The following is a 10,839-nucleotide window of genomic DNA, read 5'->3' on the forward strand; positions in this document are numbered from 1 at the left end:
CCTCTTTGCCAACATTTGGAACTATTAGACAATTTTTAAAATGTGGTTCTCAATTTGTATTTTCAAGATTACCAGTGGGCTTAGTATATATTTATATGTTTACTGGCCAATTCATTTTTTTTTTCTTTTGTGTGTGTGTGTGATATGACTACTTATGTTGGTTTTGCCTGGTTTTCTGTTGGGTTGTATGCATAGTCTTAGTAATTTATGGGAGTCCTATTTGTATTATAGATAGTAATGCCTACTTGGTTATAAGTGCTATAAATATTTGCTCCTAATTTGTGCTTTGGCTTTTCACTTCATTTATGGTATGTTCTAATGTACAGAATTTAAGTTTTTTATAGTTGAAGTGTTGGTCAGTCTTTTCCTTTATGGCTTGAGCTTTTGTGTCTTGTTTATAAAAAAAGGACACTCTCCCAAATCCTTATGTATAATTGAGGATTCAGTTTTAGCGTCCCATCATTTGTGAGAATAAGAAGGCCTTCTTGTTTTCCATGGGAGGTGACCCCTAAGCCCTTGTGGCTGACTTCTGTATTTTAACCTATCAGGTAGACTCAATCTTGAGAACTAATATGGTTATGGCAGATTTTAGTTTCATAGAGCCCATAACTGGAAACTAAATGCATTGTATGATGATGAGTAACATATTTCTGTGTATTTTAGTGTTCCCCTTGTAAGTTTTGCCTACTTTATCAACTTAGGGGAGACCTTAAACCATATGTCAAAGTAATACAGGCAAAGAACACTTTGTAATTCCTAAGCACATTCACTTTATTTTCATTGAAATTTATAGAGGAAGACAATGGGAAACTGGAATCAGATATGTTGAGAAGATATAATTTTTTTTAAATTTTTATTTACTTATGATAGTCACAGATAGAGAGAGGCAGAGACACAGGCAGAGAGAGAAGAAGGCTCCATGCACCGGGAGCCCGATGTGGGATTTGATCCTGGGTCTCCAGGATCGCGCCCTGGGCCAAAGGCAGGCGCCAAACCGCTGCGCCACCCAGGGATCCCACGAGAAGATATAATTTTCAATTGCATAGCACACCTTTATAAAAGTTAAGGAAAAAAGTCAAGTTCTTCAGATACTGATTGGCATGAAGAATTCTCCTACAAAGGACTAAAGTCTGCTCACCTGGCTTCTGTGTTCCTCACAGGGTATCTTGATGACAATTTATGATGGCTATATTGATAAATGTTAAGAAGCAAAACTAAGAATCCCACTAGAATTTAGAGAGTTTATTTTTTTTTTTAATTTTTATTTATTTATGATAGGCACACAGTGAGAGAGAGAGGCAGAGACACAGGCAGAGGGAGAAGCAGGCTCCATGCACCGGGAGCCTGACGTGGGACTTGATCCCGGATCTCCAGGATCCCGCCCTGGGCCAAAGGCAGGCGCCAAACCGCTGTGCCACCCAGGGATCCTGAATTTAGAGAGTTTAGACAAGGAATTTATTGCTATAAGATATTAATGGCTTGCATAATTTTTTTTAGCATATTGAAGAAACACTCTAGGTTGTACTTTCAAGAATGATTACACAGAACTCAGTGACCAGTGATGCTGTCTCCTATCATCAGGAAACCATGGCCTGCATGACCATTCCATTACTGCTGTGATCAAAAAGCTGCCATGATCGGGATGCTGTTGCCATGCTGCAGCATGGAGCAAGAGTCAGACAGTGCCTGCTGTAATATGCACTGGCACAATGGATACCCACCCCTTGCTTCTTAACTTCACAAAGCTAGTGTGACTAAATTATCAGGTTCTCTGCTGATGCTGTCACAGAAAAAAACAGACCCTTTATGAAAATGCTAGAGGGGCACCTGGGTGGCTGTGGTTGAGCATCTGCCTTTGGCTCAGGTGGTGATCCCTGGGTCCTGGGATGGAGTCCCATATCAGGCTCTCCAAGGGGAGCCCGCTTCTCCCTCTTGCTTATGTTTCTGCCTTTCTCTGTGTCTCTCATGAATAAAAATCTTCGAAAAAAAAAACAAAGACGCTCGAGAAAGAATTGTACCTTGCACCTCACTTTCAGTTTTCAAATCTTTACAAATGATCTGAATGACAGAACCTAAATAATACCCAGGGCCCTGTTTGTAAAGGAGTCTGGAAAATAGAAGTTTTAACTTTGCAGAAGCAGGAGAGAGACGTACCCTAAAAGGATTGTGTAATGGGTATTGAACATCAATCCACTGTATTTATCAACCTTGAGGTAATAAAGCCACTTCTCAACATTTTCTTATACAAGGTTTGCCTCTCATATTAAAGTTCTTCATGTACTTGGGATATCTTTTTTTTTCTTTAACAGTATGCAGTAGCTTTTTAATTTCATCCCTTTCTCAGAACAGGTGACTAATTTTCCCAGCACTGTTTATTAACCTTGACTGGTTTGAGGTTTTCTGGCTCATATATAATCCCAATTCTATTACCTATCCTGTTGCACATAGGATTGTTTCTTGGCTATCCTATTACATTGGTCTATTAAGTCGACTTAATAGACCTATTTTGCATCAAAATCAAATGCTCATAATTATCATAGTTTATATCAAGTTTTGATATCTGATAGGGCAAATATCCCCTTATTCTTTGTCTTCAGGAATTGAAGTTGGATTTTAGCACTTTCATGCACATTTTAGAATCAACTTTTAAAATCCTACCAAAAACAAAAAAATAGGATTTTGATTGGATTTACATTAAACGTCTGCATTATTTTGGAAAGAATCACTATCTTTGCAAAATTGGGTATTTTCATAAATGTGTCATGCTTCCATATGTTTCTTTAATGCCCTTCAATAAAGTTTTTCACCATAGAGGGCCATCCTGTTTATTGATTTTAGTATTTTTTCACCTTTTCTATTTTTAGCTATTATAAATATTTAATTGAAAAATTTAATTGTTGGCATAAAGAAATATTTTTGACTTGTGTGAAATTTATCTAGTAATCCTGTTGAACCTACTTCTTTTTTTTTAAGGTTTTATTTATTTACTTGAGAAAGAGACCATGTGTGGTGGGAGGGGGAGAGGTAGAAGGAAAGGAAAAGAGAGAAGCAGTCTCCCCCCGGAGCAGGGAGCCAGCTGAGGGGCTCAATTCCAGGACCTGGAGATCAATCATGATCTGAGCTGAAAGTAGACACTTAACTGACTGAGCCAGGTACCCAGTCATCCCTGAACCTTCTTATTCTAATGATCTTTCTAAGGATCCTTTTTGGTTTTCTATGGATAAAAGGATACAATTCATAGGAAATGGCAGCTTTTAAAAATTTTTTGTTTCTTTTTCTTGTCATATTATGGTAACCAGCACCTCTAAGTTAATGTTAAATAAAAATAAAAGGTCTTTTTATTTGCATATTATTTAGATGGGAATTGACATTTTAAAACATGGTAAATCTCTTAAAACATGATAAATCCATTTATTTAGATTTTCTTTTGTGTACCTCATAAAAGTTTGTTTTGCTACATATAGACTGATTTTTTTTTCCTTATTACAGGTTTTATTTTTTCTGCTTCTTTGCATGCCTAGTAACTTTTCATTTGATGCCAGATAGTGCAAATTTTATCTTTTGGGGACCTGGAAATGTTTGTATTCCTTTGACTATTCTCCAGCTTTGTTCCAGGAAGCCGTTAAATTACTTGGAAATGGTTTGATCCTTTTTGGTCTTTTTAATATTTCAGACATAAGAGGAACAATATACAGTCTAGGACTAATTTCTCTTCTGAGACAAGACCCTTTTACACTAACATTTTGTGATTTATGATATTTTAAAATCTCACTGGTGGGAATAGGCACTATTCTTACCCTTGTATTATCTCTAAGTACTGCTCCCTCTAATCCTTTTGGGCGTTTTCCTGGCCTCAACCCCAGATAGTTTCCCCATACCTGTGCACTGATCAGTATCCTGCTGAATATTCAAGGGAGATCCTCTGCAGATCTCTGGAGTTCTCTTTCCCCTCTACTATTCTACCCTACAAACTCTTTAACTGTCTGTCTCCCTGGACTCTTCCCTCTACCTCCTCAATTTAGGGAGTCTGGCAGTTCCTCTTCCATGTGCTCTGTCCTGGAAACTCAGGACAACTGGGGGGCAAATATAGGAATCACTATGTTTCTTATCCCTCAGGGATCACTGTCCTTTGTTGGCTGTTCTTCAGTGTCTTGAAACCATTGTTTCATGTTTTTGTCTGGAGTTTTAGATCTATCAGGTTGGAGGGTAAATCTGGTTCCTATTACTCTTATCTTAGCAGAAGCTGCTATCCAAATAAGAGTATTTTTAATTTCCAAGATTTTTGTTTATTTTTGTTTCACAAATAACAGTATTCTCTTGAGTCTCAGAAGATCTTATAAATTTATCTTTGGTTGCATAAGTCACTCTTTTTGGATGATAGTTTCTCTTTTGAATTTGTAGTCTTTCTCATGGGCTTGAGTTTCTTTTTATGTTTGACAATTCTTTGTTGTCTGCTTATCTTTCTTTGCATTTGAGAATTGCTGTACATTTCTTTGTGGATGCTAGTGATATAACCTTATCTGGTTCTTCTCATTTTTCATGATATACTTCCAAATTGAGTTTGGTGGCAGTTGGTCTTGTGAGTGTGTTGTTTCTCATTCTTGGCATTAGTTGTTCCTTGTGAACTTCACTGTCTCTGATCCCAGATCTGTGCTCACTACATCATCCTAAGAGCAAATACTGTTATTGAACATTTCCCACTTATTCTTAGCAAAAGCTGGAGATTGAAAAGAGCTCCATTTGCCTGGCTTCTCAGAATTCATTTTTCTAATTAATCACTTGGAAATATCCCTTCCTGTACTTTATATAGTATCAGTGACCTATGGAATTTCCTTAGACTCATTTTTTGTGATAATCTGCTATCATTTGGAGCTTTGGTTTCTTCTAAACTTATTTCTATGTAGATCTAATGCCATCTGCATTATTTTTTTAAGCATGAGTTCTTCAGAATTTCTGACCCTCTGGGAACATTTTTTTTTTGCTTTCCACTGTTGTTATGAATATATATTTTTAAACATATATATCTTCTTTGACAGTTTATGGGCTATAGAGCAGAAGGAGATATGTACACATGTTTAGTGGTTCCATAATGTTTCATTATATGAAGATGAGCCATCAAGAGATTTTGATGGTTTATGATGTGTATAAGTTACATTGTAATGAACATTCTTGAACATATATCTTTACATGTTTATGTCATTTATGAAGGGTAAATTCCTAATGGTTGGGATTTTCTGTCAAATAGTATGTGCTTCCAGCTTTTGATAAATTTTAGAAGTACATATTGTGAAATTATCCTTTTAAAAAGTGTATTTGCTTTTGTCCAGACCCATAGGATGTATAATACGAAGAGTGTACTGGCATGTTCTATGAACTATGAACTTTGAGTGATGATGTGTCTGTCAATGTGGGTTTGTCAATTATAACAAATGTACCACTCTGGTGGGGGATGTTGACGGTGACTCTGCATATGTGAGGGCTAGGAGTACATGAAAAATCTTTGTACTTTCTCCTCAGCGTTGCTGTGAACCTAAAGCTGCTCCAAAAAATAAAGTCTGAAAGTTTAAGATGTATTTATTTAATATAGACATATAGTGTTTACAGGGTATGAGGCATTGTTCTAAGCTCTTTACAGATATTAAATAATTTATCCCTTACAACAACCCTATCATATAATATCATCACCTTTTTTCAAGATGAGAAAACTAAGGGGGTACAGAGAGATTAAGAAATTTGTTCAAGGTCACATAGCCACATTGTATCATTTTATATTCCCATGGAACTGTTTTCCTGTGAAACATCTGCCAATCTAAGTGAAAAATAATATCTTATTACTCTTTGATTTTGTATCTCCAATTATATAAGTTAGGTTAAACAGTGTCATATCTTTGTTGGTTATTTGTAATCTCTAGTTTTGTCTGTTGCAAATTGGATCTTTTTTTTTTTTAATTTTTATTTATTTATGATAGTCACAGAGAGAGAGAGAGAGAGAGAGAGGCAGAGACACAGGCAGAGGGAGAAGCAGGCTCCATGCACCAGGAGCCCGATGTGGGATTTGATCCCGGGTCTCCAGGATCGCGCCCTGGGCCAAAGGCAGGCGCCAAACCGCTCGCCACCCAGGGATCCCGGATCTTTTTCTTATTGATTTACATGACGTGATCTTTGTATCATAGATCAGTTAACCTGTTGTTTTCATAGGTGCTGTGGATATTTGTCCTCAGTTTGCCATTTGTTTTTGACTTTATTTTTTCCAGAAGTAAATTTAAAAATTTTGAATGCATTCTTTTTCATTGTTGCTTTCTGATCTATGTGCTGCTTTTGATGAATTCAGAAATTGTGAGGCAAGAGATGAGAGAGTTAAGGACTTGGCTTTATTGTTTATTTATTTATTTACTTGTTTATGCAAATGGCTATACTGTTTTCCCAATACCATTTTACAAATTCACTGATTAGAAATGCCATATTTATCACACTAAATTGGTATTTGAAATTTTGTCCAGAAATGTTATAGTAACTTTAGTTATTATAGTAAGCCTTAGCATTTCTTCTTACATGGATTATCAGTTTTCAAATAATTAAGATGTAATAGAATGTACTTAACAATGAAATTGCATCCGGCATAATTTGAATTTCTCAGAATGAATCAGAGTATTCTAGGATATTGTAATGCTTTAGGGTTTATTTTTATCAAAAGCAGTTATCATTAGAATGAAGAATTTTAGTGCCAATTAACTAATATGTGTAGTTGCTAGAATGGTAGATACATTATTATAATTATTAATCTTTACAAAGTTCTAAAACTTTGATTTACCCATGTTATTACTATTTATTTATGTATTTCCAGTTTCATTGAGAAATAATTGACATAACTCACTGTATAAGTTTAAGGCATATATAGCATGATGGCTTGATTTACATATATTGTGAAAATATCACAGTAAGTTCAGCTAATATCCATCTTTTCATATATATTAAAGAAGGGGAAAAAAGGGGAGAAAATTCTCTCTGTGATAAGAACTCTTTAAGAGCTACTTTCTTAATAACTTTCCTGTATATCATACAGCAGTATTGGCTATAGTCATCATGTTATACGTTATATCCCCAATACTTATTTATTTTATAATTGGAAGTTTGTGCCTTTTGACCACCTTCTTCATAATCCTCCTCCCCTTACCCTCTGCTTCAGGTAACCACAAGTCTTATCTCTTTTTCTATGAGTTTTTTGTTTTTGTTTTGTTTTGGGTTCCACATATAAGTGAAATCACACAGTATTTGTTTTTCTCTGACTTATTTCACTTAGCATAATGACCTCAAGGTCCAATCATGTGGTCACATATGATAGGACTTTCTCAATTTTTATGTCTGAACAATATTTCTCCTGGCTTGAAAAGTTTCTGTTGAGAAATCCACCACAAAGAGTCTTATGGAAGTAACCTCTCTCTTTTGCTGCTCTTAAAATGCTTTGTGACCTTTGACAATTTAATTATAATGTGGCTCTATGTAACTCTATGGAGGTTCAATTTATTTGAGGTCCTTTGAGCCTCATGGATCTAGATGTTCATTTCTTTTGCCAGGTTTGGGAAGTTTTCAGCCTTTGTCTCTTTAAATATACTTTTTATCCCTTTCTATTCTCTTTATGGAATTTTCATAATGCAAATATTGTTTCTTTTCCGTGAGTACCATAATTCCCATAGGCTTTCATTCTTTTTAATTTGTGCTTCTCTGGGTACTTTCCAATGTCCTATCCTACAGGTTGCTGATTCTTTCTTCTGCATGGTTGACTACTTTTGTAATTCTATTCAGTTATTCAGTTATTATATTTTTCAGCTCTAAGATGTCTGGTTTTTTTTTCTGTTTTGTCTTAATGGGTACTATTTCCTTGTTGAATTTCCTGTTTTGTTCATATATTGTTTTTTCCTAATTCTGTTTAGTTGCCTGTTTAATTGGAGTTCACTAAACCTCTTTAAGAGAATTAGTCTGAATTATTTGTCTGACAGTTCATAGATCTCGATTTCCTTAGGGTCAGTTATTAGAACTTTATTAATTTGCTTTGATGGTATCATATTTACCTGATTTTTCATACCCTTGATTCCTTACTTTGGTATTTGCACATATGAATAATCAGGCTTCTCTTTCAGACTTTACAGGTTTGGTAACCTAGCCATTCAGCTCATTTTGGGTTTCTAGGTGTGTCTTCTGATAATGTCTTTGAGCAGGTGGGGTCTGCTATTATTTATTTTTGGGTGAAGCAACTGTTTGAGCTCTGAGGACAGGGATGGAAGACAGTGTGTGCCTCTGACTGAGAACAGTTGGATTGGACTGCTGGCTTGGTTCTCTGCCCAAGTGAGGCTATAGGATGGGGTCCATGGTTGCCTGGCTTTTCTGGTTAGGCTTACTAGATGGTCAAGGCTGGTACCATAGTCAGTGATAGATGGGGCTATGGATTCCCCTGCCAGGGGAAGCAGCAGGACAGAACCCAGGATCTGTACAACTTGTTTGGGGGACCTAGTTCATTGTGGAGTGTGCACTTAATTCTCTGGTCAGGCAAGGCCACTAAAGACAGGAGAAGCTATGGGCTGCAGTCTCTGTTCAAATGTCACTGTACATAGGGTGTTGGATGGGCTTCACAGCTTCCTGTGTGCTCTGATTCATAGGTTTCCTGATCAGAGAAGCTGAAGGCTGGATTCAGCAGTGAGCGGGGCTATGATTAGAAAGAGTGGCATAATGGGAGAATAGCTCTAAAGCTGGTGAAGCTCTTTGTTGGTTGTCTTAACTCAAGCTGACCCACACCTCAAGTTCCCTGACCAAATAGGACCACTGGCTTTTTTCTGCAGACTGTTGGTTCTGCCTGCCTCTCAGCTGGGGTGCTACAGGGCCAGCAGAGCTTTCAAAAGTTGTCACCAGCCCTTTTGGTGAGATGGGACTGGAAGGCACTCCACAGTGAGTGGGGCTATGACTTAGCGCCTTGCCTAGGCTCTAGGGCCCTCAAAACTCCTTGTTTGAGGATTTGGATAGGTAGATCTGCACCTCATTGAGTCTCCCCTTGTCAGAGCACAGCCCTGACTTTGTGGTACAGATGAAGAAAGCCACAGGTTGGGATTACTACACTGCAGATGTGCATTTGATCTGCCAGGATCTGTGTGCTAGTTGTTGTAAGCCCCTTTCCTCTTTGTCAGTTGGATTCCCAGTGGTGCTGGGCCCTGTAGATTCCCCTGCAACCTTCTGATGTAAGATCAGAGTAGAGGTTCCTACAAAGTGACACACAATGCAGTGGCAGGGGAGGTGCAGGTTGTTTGCCCTGGGTTCTCTTTTCCCAATGGTAGAAACAGGCTCAGGAGAGATTGCTCCAAGTGGTGCTGTGCTGGCCTGGGGTGGGACAGAGTAGTAAGCGTGTAGCTGCTTTTCTTACTCTTCTAATGCAGTCTGTCTTGGTCTCTGAGCTGCTGGGTGTGATTTGGTCTTACCCCATGTTTTAGGATTCTCTCGGTGATGTCTTGTTCTTGTTCTTGTTCTTTTTCTTTTTCTTTCTTTCTTTCTTTCTTTTTTTTTTTTTAAGTAAACTCTATGCCCAGTGTGTGGCTTGAACTCATGACCCCAAGATCAAGGGTCACATGCTCTACTCACTGAGCCAGCCAGGTTCCCCAAATGGTGTCTTGTTCTTGAATAGTTGTTAGTTGTTCTTGTGAGGGGAAGTCAAGTCAGGAACAATCTATGTCGCCATCTTGGTGACGTCACTCCAGCATTCACATCCTGTAAAATCACTAAAGTATACAGTATTCATTTTATCGTCACCTACCCACTGATGAAGTTGTGTTGGAGGAGAAATTATTATTTTAATTTGGAAAATGATGTTTTTCCCTCCTGACTCATACCTTTTTCCATTAGTGTGAGATAGTCAAAGACTATACCTTAAAAAACAGTTTGTTATTTACTGAGTATTTTGAAAACTTTACCAAATATGTCAAATTACTGAAATGAGAACTTAGGTGATTCAACTGACAGTTCAATGTCCTAAGTTTGGCTTATTAGATATTATTCAGTATTTTTGTGGTTTTTACACCCAAGTATTTAATATGTGCACTTTCAATGATTATTGAGTTGAAATTGTGTTCCTGAGGGGAGAGCTTACTCTTTGCTCCCAGATTACCTGTATATTTTGTTAATGTTCAACATGCAATTATTTCATTTTGGTTTAGTTATCTATTTGAAAGAACTACCGTTCACGGGCACAAAGTTGTTTCTTGGGGATTAGCTCCTTATTGTTTTTCACTGCCTTGGTTTTCAAATTAAATTTAACAAAATTGTTTTAAAAATAATGTGTAAAAGAACTATAAACTAAAACTATTAATTTTATGCTGTCTTTTTCTTTAAATCAGAAATATTGCCTTAGGGGATCCCTGGGTGGCGCAGCGGTTTGGCACCTGCCTTTGGCCCAGGGGGCGATCCTGGAGACCCGGGATCAAATCCCACATCGGGTTCCCGGTGCATGGAGCCTGCTTCTCCCTCTGCCTATATCTCTGCCTCTCTCTCTCTCTCTCTCTCTGTGACTATCATAAATAAAAGAAATAAAAAAAAATTAAAAAAAAGAAATATTGCCTTACTGAACTTAATACAATATACTTTCATCAGTGTAATGTGTCATTTATATAAAACCAGAGAGAATTAAAAATAAAACATTAAGGATATTGCTATTTTTAGTTTTTTGTTGTATGTACTTAGTTTGAATTCCTGATTCTATTTATTTTTTCTGTTAGAATAAGCAAGGTATGATCACAGGAATAATATTTAGAACTAGTACAACAAACAGAAGCTAAAAACCAAGAAGAAAATACCATTAGG

Source organism: Vulpes lagopus, chromosome 11 (genome assembly GCF_018345385.1).
Source record: "Vulpes lagopus strain Blue_001 chromosome 11, ASM1834538v1, whole genome shotgun sequence".
Lineage (NCBI taxonomy): Eukaryota > Metazoa > Chordata > Mammalia > Carnivora > Canidae > Vulpes > Vulpes lagopus.